The 12,674-nt window shown below is 42.6% G+C and overlaps 1 protein-coding gene across 1 annotated transcript in view; it reads left to right on the forward strand.

Moving 5' to 3' along the window:
* The window catches only part of arhgap24 (Rho GTPase activating protein 24), a 237,242-nt gene that overhangs the window by 190,249 nt on the left and 34,319 nt on the right, over positions 1 to 12,674 (forward strand). The window lies entirely within an intron of this gene.

Here is a 12,674-nt window from a genome sequence, read left to right on the forward strand (position 1 = left end):
ACCCTATTCCCTATATAGTGCACCACTTTTTAGCAAGGCCTGTAGGTCTCTGGTCAAAGGTAGTACACAGTGTACGGAATAGGGTGCCATTGGGAACGCAGCAAGTACTAATAGTACTGCATCTGTGGACCGTGGCGTTGCATATTCAAACCAGTTTGTTTTTCATTCACATTGCTTCGGAGCTGCTCCCTGTCTCTTCAGCTGCCACAGTAAACACGATGTCACTATTATTGACTCTCTCTCTGCACCAGATTAGGGCGTTAGAGGACAGACTAATGACCATGGGGCACCTTTTCATTTTTATTCTGGAGTCTTTGTTACAACAACTGAATTGAGCAGAAAGAATCAATATTATTATTGCTGCAGTTTTTTTAGACATCAAGACATGGAGGCTATTTAGCAGCCGGTGTCCAGACTAACTGTACTGTATTTGGCAGCCGGTGTCCAGACTAACTGTACTGTATTTGGCAGCCGGTGTCCAGACTAACTGTACTGTATTTAGCAGCCGGTATCCAGACTAACTGTACTGTATTTAGCAGCCGGTATCCAGACTAACTGTACTGTATTTAGCAGCCGGTATCCAGACTAACTGTACTGTATTTAGCAGCCGGTATCCAGACTAACTGTACTGTATTTAGCAGCCGGTGTCCAGACTAACTGTACTGTATTTGGCAGCCGGTATCCAGACTAACTGTACTGTATTTGGCAGCCGGTATCCAAACTAACTGTACTGTATTTGGCAGCCGGTATCCAGAGTAACTGTACTGTATTTAGCAGCCGGTATCCAGACTAACTGTACTGTATTTGGCAGCCGGTATCCAGACTAACTGTACTGTATTTAGCAGCCGGTGTCCAGACTAACTGTACTGTATTTAGCAGCCGGTATCCAGACTAACTGTACTGTATTTAGCAGCCGGTGTCCAGACTAACTGTACTGTATTTAGCAGCCGGTATCCAGACTAACTGTACTGTATTTGGCAGCCGGTATCCAAACTAACTGTACTGTATTTGGCAGCGGGTGTCCAGACTAACTGTACTGTATTTAGCAGCCGGTGTCCAGACTAACTGTACTGTATTTAGCAGTCGGTGTCCAGACTAACTGTACTGTATTTAGCAGCCGGTATCCAGATTAACTGTACTGTATTTAGCAGCCGGTATCCAGACTAACTGTACTGTATTTAGCAGCCGGTGTCCAGACTAACTGTACTGTATTTAGCAGCCGGTATCCAGACTAACTGTACTGTATTTAGCAGCCGGTATCCAGACTAACTGTATTGTATTTGGCAGCCGGTATCCAAACTAACTGTACTGTATTTGGCAGCCGGTGTCCAGACTAACTGTACTGTATTTAGCAGCCGGTATCCAGACTAACTGTACTGTATTTAGCAGCCGGTGTCCAGACTAACTGTATTGTATTTAGCAGCCGGTATCCAGATTAACTGTACTGTATTTAGCAGCCGGTATCCAGACTAACTGTACTGTATTTAGCAGCCGGTATCCAGACTAACTGTACTGTATTTAGCAGCCGGTGTCCAGACTAACTGTACTGTATTTGGCAGCCGGTATCCAGACTAACTGTACTGTATTTGGCAGCCGGTATCCAGACTAACTGTACTGTATTTGGCAGCCGGTATCCAGACTAACTGTACTGTATTTAGCAGCCGGTATCCAAACTAACTGTACTGTATTTAGCAGCCGGTATCCAGACTAACTGTACTGTATTTGGCAGCCGGTATCCAGACTAACTACTGTATTTGGCAGCCGGTATCCAGAATAACCGTACTGTATTTGGCAGCCGGTATCCAGACTAACCGTACTGTATTTGGCAGCCGGTATCCAAACTAACCGTACTGTATTTGGCAGCCGGTATCCAGAATAACCGTACTGTATTTGGCAGCCGGTATCCAGACTAACCGTACTGTATTTGGCAGCCGGTATCCAGACTAACCGTACTGTATTTGGCAGCCGGTATCCAGACTAACCGTACTGTATTTGGCAGCCGGTATCCAGACTAACCGTACTGTATTTGGCAGCCGGTATCCAGACTAACCGTACTGTATTTGGCAGCCGGTATCCAGACTAACCGTACTGTATTTGGCAGCCGGTATCCAGACTAACCGTACTGTATTTGGCAGCCGGTATCCAAACTAACTGTACTGTATTTGGCAGCCGGTATCCAGAATAACCGTACTGTATTTGGCAGCCGGTATCCAGAATAACCGTACTGTATTTGGCAGCCGGTATCCAGACTAACCGTACTGTATTTAGCAGCCGGTATCCAGACTAACTGTACTGTATTTAGCAGCCGGTATCCAGACTAACTGTACTGTATTTGGCAGCCGGTATCCAGACTAACCGTACTGTATTTGGCAGCCGGTATCCAGACTAACCGTACTGTATTTGGCAGCCGGTATCCAGACTAACTGTACTGTACAGTATTTGCTTCTCTGCCTGTTATTCACCACTTTGACCCTGCTGTCTAAAATGAAACTAGAACAGCAACAGGAAATAGCACAAGGAACTGAACTGGCTTGTTAAAGCAGCTACGGTACACACACACACACACACACACACACACACACACACACACACACACACACACACACACACACACACACACACACACACACACACACACACACACACACACACACACACACACACACACACACACAGACACACACACACACAGAGCTTGGTTCAGCAGCTATGATATGCAGCTGTATATAATCCTGTTTAACATCTTCCAACGTTTAGTGTTTGGTAAAAAGACAGAATACTGGAATGCGTCCCAAATGGCACCCTATTCCCTATATAGTGCACTACTTTAGACCAGGCCTGAGCCCTGGTCAAAAGTAGTAGGGAATGGGGTGTCATTTGGGATACAGGTGGGAAAATGCAACAGGCCATTTGATTTCAATAAGAACAAAGCAGTCCCAGGACACTGGGACTATCTCAATACGTTTGCATGACAATCAATCCTCACAATGCCTAAGAAATGGAGAAATGCCTGAAGAAACAGTCACAATTGGGCCAGCTCCCACATTTGCTCAAGCTCTCTTCACATTACCATGTAGATGACTGGTGACTCTGTTTGGAATGTCAGTGTATTTCTAGTTAACGTACACACTATTACTCAACCAGGTGTGACCAATGAAGGTCTCTCTCTCCCTGGGGCGTTTTTCACGAAACCTACTAGTGGAATTCAGTGGAATTGTTCAAAATGACGGAAAGTCTATTAAAATAGTTTGTTGAGTGTCTACAGATGGACTATGAAAACGTGTTACCAAATCTTGATTCCTCTCAAGTGTAATGAAGTACGTAACTTTTTCAGTCCACTCTGATCCCGGTCCTGTGTGATACACAGTTATTGACGTGGCACAATGGTCCATCATCCTAACAATGGTTACTGAGGGCTGAAACGCCGTACATTTATTACACCATCAGCTTAAATGATGAGTCACGTCTATGTCTCTTCTACAATCAAATAGGATTTTCTCCTAATGTCTCAGTAGTCAGAGTCAGTATGAATATCCACTGGGAACTTCCCTAAAAATAAAAAAAAGGCTCCGTCAGTGATACAGGACATCCTGGGGAAGATACAGTACCTCCTGTGTGGAGGAACTACGTGTAGACAACAGGACATGTTAGGAATGCAGGGGGGGTATACATGGCCAGACAGCGAATCAGAGGCTATGAACCGTTTAAGGTCAACGAGTGTGAGAGTGATTGATGTAAACGGTCAGAGAGCTTGAGTCAGATCAGGAAAATAGTGTTCTTTGTGACCAGGGTTACTAATACATTATAGTATAATACTATTGTAAAAGTGCAATAACATTTGTTTCTCAGTATGCATAGCGTAGCCTAATATGAATCCCCTAAAATTGCCAACAAGTATACAAACCTACCATATGCTATACTGCAAAGCGCATCTACTCAGGCAAAGTGAAAATCTTTAGACCTTGTCTCTTTCTCTGGAGTCTGTACTTTTCTCTGCCAAAAATCCCTTCTCTCTCTCTCTCTCTCTCTCTCTCTCTCTCTCTCTCTCTCTCTCTCTCTCTCTCTCTCTCTCTCTCTCTCTCTCTCTCTCTCTCTCTCTCTCTCTCTCTCTCTCTTTCCCTCTCTCTCGCCCTACTCCCGCGATCACCAGCACAGCTCTGGGAGAGCGGAGGGGAGGGGTTGGAACGTTTTTAATCCCATTGTCTATCAGCCGGTGCGCGAAGCATGTTCCGCGAGAACCCTTCTTGATGTGTTGAAAATCATTCTGAAGTAGGAGCCTTTACAAAATTGGAGTACGGGGCTATTTACCGAACGGCAAACGGTCTTATGTGACAGACATCAGAACTACATGTTGACGGGTCAGTAACCACGAGTGTATTTTCCTGTGTAGCCTAATACTTTAAGTTTTTGTGACTTTATTAAACTATATACCTCAAAGCTGTTGCACACGTGCATTTATTTTACAATCCACCAAATGGACTTGTGAAAACTAAATTTTGCCAAGGCAATTGTGGATTGGATTTAATTTAATCAGTAGAAATAGACGGAACTATTATTGTTTTAAAGATATTTACAGGCAGCTATAGCATTTACATGTTACGTATCATTAAATCAATAGCCTATTGAATTAATTAAATTTGACAATGTTTTCTAAACGTTTGGATACTGTACAGCCATGACAGAACATTGCTCCATGTGATTGTGAAAGAACGCGTGGATAGCCTATAATTAGCTGAAGAATAGCTGATGCAGTGTAGTAGTCTCCCTCCGATGATAGATCGTTGGGTAAATGACTCGCGAATGTTTTGGACAGATTCCATTGGCATGCCATGCATGTTGATGAAGAAGAAGACCGTGAGTAATAGGCTACACAAATCGTTCAAATCCTTAACACATTTCTTATACCAACTTGCTACAAATGAAATATTGAATGACGCACATTTTGTAAATGTAAATCCTGTGAACAGAAACAGAATGGTGTAGCATAGACATATAATATATTGTCCTGTTCTAGTCATTCTATTTGAATGTGGTGTAACACAATACTAAGAGTAGCACTTGTTACCATCTGATCTTAAGCCTTTAAGTTGACAAAATTATCCATTCTTCGGTGGAGTCCATAATGACAATAAGTATGGGCTTCCTCTGAAAGGAAGTCAATGGGACTGTGGTCAGCAGGGCCAATCATGGAGTTATCAAAGGCAGTTAATGATTCTAAAGAAGATGGTGGTGGCTCTGATGTCACAGTTCGGGACCAATGATGTATACAAACCATGGATTGATGATGCTATGTATTGGCCAATGAGAGGCTTTGAAGCCACCGGTCGGCCATATTGGAACTCCCCAGGAGCAGTCCTCCATAGGAATTAATGGATTACATTTATTAATTATGAAATTATGAAAAATATGAATAACATTCCATCCATGAGGCTACTAGGTCATTTGAATGCAGGAAATTCTTGAAAATAAAGTTATTGGAATTCTTATTGGAAATGTTCTTAATTCCAAGATTGCTAAACTATTTTCTTAAACTCTGGAGAGTGAGAGAATAAGCTAATGAAAGCAATTGAACAGGTTTAATTCTCTCACAAACTTCATCTGAATGTTTCAGTATTGATTATTGGAAACCCAAGAACATGTTGTAGAACAGTAATCTCAGTAGGAAATATGCTAACATGATTTCCATTGCTAGCTTGCTAAATCAGTTGCCTCGTGACAATCATCTTTAAAAAAAATTTTTTTAACTAGGCAAGTCAGTTAAGAACAAATTCTTATTTACAATGATGGCCTACCAGGGAACAGTGGGTTAACTGCCCTGTTCAGGGGCAGAATGACAGATTTTTACTTTGTGAGCTCAGGGATTCGATCAGGCAACCTTTCGGTTCCTGGCCCAATGCTCTAACCGCTAGGCTACCTGCTGCCCCCCCCCCCCAAAATAATTTAAAATAATAATAAATAAATATAAATACAAAATTATAAAAAATTTAATATATTAAATTATAATGAGAATAAAACATTTAAATAAAATATAAAATATGAATAAATATACAAAATATTAATTCAATTCAATAATAAATAAATAAATAAAAAATATCTAATACTCTTACAAACTATCATATGAACTTCTTATTATTTTTGTTTTGTTTTACTTCTCAAGTTTTTGCATAAGAAGTGTTTTGTGAATCTGGTCACACTGCCACCAAGGGCACATGAGACACGCATGTCCTGATTTCACTAATTGGGACATGTTCCTGGATCATCATTATTTTGTTGTTCCTGGATCTATAGTCCATCAATCATCCATCAGGATATATATTTCACAATCAGAGCCACTGAAAAACATGAAAAACATGGTCTTAATGTGAGGATACCTGCTGAGCCAGGTAGAGTCTATGTAATGGAAAGAACAGGTGTTCTTTAATGTTTTGTACACTCAGCGTATATACAGTTGAAGTCGGAAGTTTGCATACACTTAGGTTGGAGTCATTAAAACTCGTTTTTCAACCACTCCACAAATTCCTTGAAAACAAACTATAGTTTTGGCAGGTCGGTTAGGACATCTCACTTTGTGCATGACACAAGTAATTTTTCCAACAATTGTGTACATACAGATTATTTCACTTTTAATTCACTGTATCACAATTCAAGTGGGTCTGAAGTTTACATACACTAAGTTGACTGTGCCTTTAAACAGCTTGGAAAATTCCAGAAAATGATTTCATGGCTTTAGAAGCTTCTGATAGGCTAATTGACATAATTTGAGTCAATTGGAGGTGTACCTGTGGATGTATTTCAAGGCCTACCTTCAAAACCTTCAAAATCAGCCACTACCTCAGAAAAAAATGGTAGACCTCCACAAGTCTGGTTCATCCTTCAGAGAAATTTCCAAACACCTGAAGGTACCACGTTCATCTGTACAAACAATAGTATGCAAGTATAAACACCATGGGACTACGCAGCCGTCATACCACTCAGGAAGGAGACACATTCTGTTTCCTAGAGATGAACGTACTTTTGTGCGAAAAGTGCAAATCAATCCCAGAAAAACAGCAAAGGACCTTGTGAAGATGCTGGAGGAAACAGATACAAAAGTATCTATATCCACAGTAAAATAAGTCCTATATAGACATAACCTGAAAGGACGCTCAGCAAGGAAGAAGCCACTGCACCAAAACCGCCATAAAAAAAGCCAGACTACGGTTTGCAACTGCACATGGGGACAAAGATTGTACTTTTTGGTGAAATGTCCTCTGGTCTGATGAAACAAAAATAGAACTGTTTGGCCATAATGACCATCATTGTGTTTGAAGGGAAAAGGGGGAGGCTTGCAAGCCGAAGAACACCATCCCAACCGTGAAGCACAGGGGTGGCAGCATCATGTTGTGGGGGTGCTTTGCTGCAGGAGGGACTGGTGCACTTCACAAAATAGATAGCATCATGAGGATATATTGAAGCAACATCTCAAGGTATCAGTCAGGAAGTTAAAGCTTGGGGTTAAAGCAAATGGTTCTTCCAAATGAACAATGACCCCAAGCAAACGTCCAAAGTTTTGGCAAAATGGCTTAAAGACAACAAAGTCAAGGTATTGGAGTGGCCATCACAAAGCCCTGACTTCAATCCCATAGAAAATGTGTGGGCAGAACTGAAAAAGCGTGTGCGAGCAAGGAGGCCTTACAAACCTGACTCAGTTACACCAGCTTTGTCAGGAGGAATGGGCTAAAATTCACCCAACTTATTGTGGGAAGCTTGTGGAAGGCTACCCAAAATGTTTGACCCAAGTTAACAATTTAAAGGCAATGCTACCAAATACTAATTGAGTGTATGTAAACTTCTGACACCTACACCCCCCACCAGACCCCTACACCCCCCGCCAGACCCCTACACCCCCCGCCAGACCCCTACACCCCCCACCAGACCCCTACACCCCCCACCAGACCCTCGACCCCCCGCCAGACCTCTACACCCCCCACCAGACCCCTCGACCCCCCCAGCCAGACCCCTACACCCCCCACCAGACCCCTCGACCCCCCACCCAGACCCCTACACCCCCCACCAGACCCCTCAACCCCCCAGCCAGAACCCTACACCCCCCCGCCAGACCCCTACACCCCCCAGCCAGACCCCTACACCCCCCAGCCAGACCCCTACAAAACCCCCCCCGCCAGACCCCTACACCCCCCCACCAGACCCCTCGACCCCCCAGCCAGAACCCTACACCCCCAGCCAGACCCCTACACCCCCCCCAGCCAGACCCCTACACCCCCCCCCGCCAGAACCCTACACCCCCCCGCCAGACACCTACACCCCCCACCAGACCCCTACACCCCCCAGCCAGACCCCTACACCCCCCAGCCAGACCCCTACACCCCCCAGCCAGACCCCTACACCCCCCACCAGACCCCTACACCCCCCCGCCAGACCCCTACACCCCCCACCAGACCCCTCGACCCCCCAGCCAGACCCCTACACCCCCCACCAGACCCCTCAACCCCCCAGCCAGAACCCTACACCCCCCCGCCAGACCCCTAAACACACGGGTTAGTTTACAGTCTCATCATCCTGACTAAACACATGGGTTAGTTTACAGTCTCATCATGCTGACTAAACACATGGGTTAGTTTACAGTCTCATCATCCTGACTAAACACATGGGTTAGTTTACAGTCTCATCATGCTGACTAAACACACGGGTTAGTTTACAGTCTCATCATGCTGACTAAACACATGGGTTAGTTTACAGTCTCATCATGCTGACTAAACACATGGGTTAGTTTACAGTCTCATCATGCTGACTAAACACATGGGTTAGTTTACAGTCTCATCATGCTGACTAAACACACGGGTTAGTTTACAGTCTCATCATGCTGACTAAACACATGGGTTAGTTTACAGTCTCATCATGCTGACTAAACACACGGGTTAGTTTACAGTCTCATCATGTTGACTAAACACACGGGTTAGTTTACAGTCTCATCATGCTGACTAAACACACGGGTTAGTTTACAGTCTCATCCTGCTGACTAAACACATGGGTTAGTTTACAGTCTCATCATGCTGACTAAACACACGGGTTAGTTTACAGTCTCATCATCCTGACTAAACACACGGGTTAGTTTACAGTCTCATCATCCTGACTAAACACACGGGTTAGTTTACAGTCTCATCATGCTGACTAAACACATGGGTTAGTTTACAGTCTCATCATCCTGACTAAACACATGGGTTAGTTTACAGTCTCATCATGCTGACTAAACACATGGGTTAGTTTACAGTCTCATCATGCTGACTAAACACACGATTAGTTTACAGTCTCATCATCCTGACTAAACACATGGGTTAGTTTACAGTCTCATCATGCTGACTAAACACATGGGTTAGTTTACAGTCTCATCATGCTGACTAAACACATGGGTTAGTTTACAGTCTCATCATCCTGACTAAACACATGGGTTAGTTTACAGTCTCATCATCCTGACTAAACACATGGGTTAGTTTACAGTCTCATCATCCTGACTAAACACATGGGTTAGTTTACAGTCTCATCATGCTGACTAAACACATGGGTTAGTTTACAGTCTCATCATGCTGACTAAACACATGGGTTAGTTTACAGTCTCATCATCCTGACTAAACACATTGGTTAGTTTACAGTCTCATCATGCTGACTAAACACATGGGTTAGTTTACAGTCTCATCATGCTGACTAAACACACGGGTTAGTTTACAGTCTCATCATCCTGACTAAAAACACAGGTTAGTTTACAGTCTCATCATGCTGACTAAACACATGGGTTAGTTTACAGTCTCATCATCCTGACTAAACACATGGGTTAGTTTACAGTCTCATCATCCTAACTAAACACATGGGTTAGTTTACAGTCTCATCATGCTGACTAAACACATGGGTTAGTTTACAGTCTCATCATGCTGACTAAACACACGGGTTAGTTTACAGTCTCATCATCCTGACTAAACACACGGGTTAGTTTACAGTCTCATCATGCTGACTAAACACACGGGTTAGTTTACAGTCTCATCATGCTGACTAAACACATGGGTTAGTTTACAGTCTCATCATGCTGACTAAACACATGGGTTAGTTTACAGTCTCATCATCCTGACTAAACACATGGGTTAGTTTACAGTCTCATCATGCTGACTAAACACACGGGTTAGTTTACAGTCTCATCATCCTGACTAAACACATGGGTTAGTTTACAGTCTCATCAGGCTGACTAAACACATGGGTTAGTTTACAGTCTCATCATGCTGACTAAACACATGGGTTAGTTTACAGTCTCATCATGCTGACTAAACACATGGGTTAGTTTACAGTCTCATCATGCTGACTGAACACATGGGTTAGTTTACAGTCTCATCATCCTGACTAAACACATGGGTTAGTTTACAGTCTCATCATGCTGACTAAACACACGGGTTAGTTTACAGTCTCATCATGCTGACTAAACACATGGGTTAGTTTACAGTCTCATCATGCTGACTGAACACATGGGTTATTCATGCTGATGTTCTATAAATACATTGTTAATCGCTGACACAGCAATATCTCCTGCTGGATGAAAATCAATGGAAGAACTAGGTCTCTGGGGAGAGGTGCAGACAGCACACGGGCCACATTAATAATTTAGTCTGTGCCCAATAATTTCTCTGTTAACTACTAGGCTACATCTCCAAGCAGACTTCAACAAGATTCATACAAGATCTCTATCTGAAGAATGTCATTTGACTGGTCTAGGTGTACAGTGCGCGTTTCCATGAGGGGTTTAACTGGTACCCAGGTCTGGTACTGTTGTCACGGTAATAAGAGTGTTGCATCTGGAAGCTTAAACCCCGTTTTAGTCAAGCCCTTTCAACATGTATCAAATGTCTAAGTGAGTGTTTTAGAGCCGTTTTCCACAGAGAGCCCGATACAGGATACTCAGCCAGTCCTAGGGGAAAAGAAGGGAGTAGCTATTATATACACTACATTACGGTAGTATCTTATATACACTACATTACGGTAGTATCTTATATACACTACATTACGGTAGTATCTTATATACACTACATTACGGTAGTATATTATATACACTACATTACGGTAGTATCTTATATACACTACATTACGGTAGTATATTATATACACTACATTACGGTAGTATCTTATATACACTACATTACGGTAGTATATTATATAGACTACATTACGGTATTATCTTATATACACTACATTACGGTAGTATATTATATACACTACATTACGGTAGTATCTTATATACACTACATTACGGTAGTATATTATATAGACTCCATTACGGTATTATCTTATATACACTACATTACGGTAGTATATTATATAGACTACATTATGGTAGTATCTTATATACACTACATTACAGTAAAATCTTATATACACTACATTACGGTAGTATATTATATACACTACATTATGGTAGTATCTTATATACACTACATTACGATAGTCACTTATATAAACTACATTACGGTAGTATCTTATATACACTACATTACGATAGTCACTTATATACACTACATTACGATAGTCACTTATGTACACTACATTACGGTAGTATCTTAAGCTATTAGTGTGAACAGATAGTTAGGCCATAGACAGTGTTGGTGTGATTATCAGGCCATAGACAGTGTTGGTGTGATTATCAGGCCATAGACAGTGATGGTGTGATTATCAGGCCATAGACAGTGTTGGTGTGATTATCAGGCCATAGACAGTGATGGTGTGATTATCAGGCCATAGACAGTGATGGTGTGATTATCAGGCCATAGACAGTGTTGGTGTGATTATCAGGCCATAGACCGTGTTGGTGTGATTATCAGGCCATAGACAGTGTTGGTGTGATTATCAGGCCATAGACAGTGTTGGTGTGATTATCAGGCCATAGACAGTGTTGGTGTGATTATCAGGCCATAGACAGTGTTGGTGTGATTATCAGGCCATAGACAGTGTTGGTGTGATTATCAGGCCATAGACAGTGTTGGTGTGATTATCAGGCCATAGACAGTGTTGGTGTGATTATCAGGCCATAGACAGTGTTGGTGTGATTATCAGGCCATAGACAGTGTTGGTGTGATTATCAGGCCATAGACAGTGTTGGTGTGATTATCAGGCCATAGACAGTGTTGGTGTGATTATCAGGCCATAGACAGTGTTGGTGTGATTATCAGGCCATAGACAGTGTTGGTGTGATTATCAGGCCATAGACAGTGTTGGTGTGATTATCAGGCCATAGAGGTAAAAGGTCTCTAAGGTTGTACATCTGGTCTGTCTGGAAGGCATACTCCTGGTGTGTGAGGCTGAGATCCCTTGATGTTACAAACACACACACACACACACACACACACACACACACACACACACACACACACACACACACACACACACACACACACTGAGACTGTGAAAGCCCTTGATGTTTGTGTCTGTCCGCACCTTGATTTTGTCAGCCTTGGGGCGTCAATGACCCCCTCTAAGTCACAGTGTAATTACAGACCCTTATAACACCACAGACACAGCCCCACTTCCGACAAGCATCTGTTAGGCTGACGTTGTTATTATTGAATAAGTCATTTACTGTGGTGTTGACAATTTACTGTGTTCTTATTACGTTAGTAATGTTATAGCAGATGATAACTGTT

This window comes from Salvelinus namaycush, chromosome 3 (assembly GCF_016432855.1).
Source record: "Salvelinus namaycush isolate Seneca chromosome 3, SaNama_1.0, whole genome shotgun sequence".
Taxonomy (NCBI): Eukaryota; Metazoa; Chordata; class Actinopteri; order Salmoniformes; family Salmonidae; genus Salvelinus; species Salvelinus namaycush.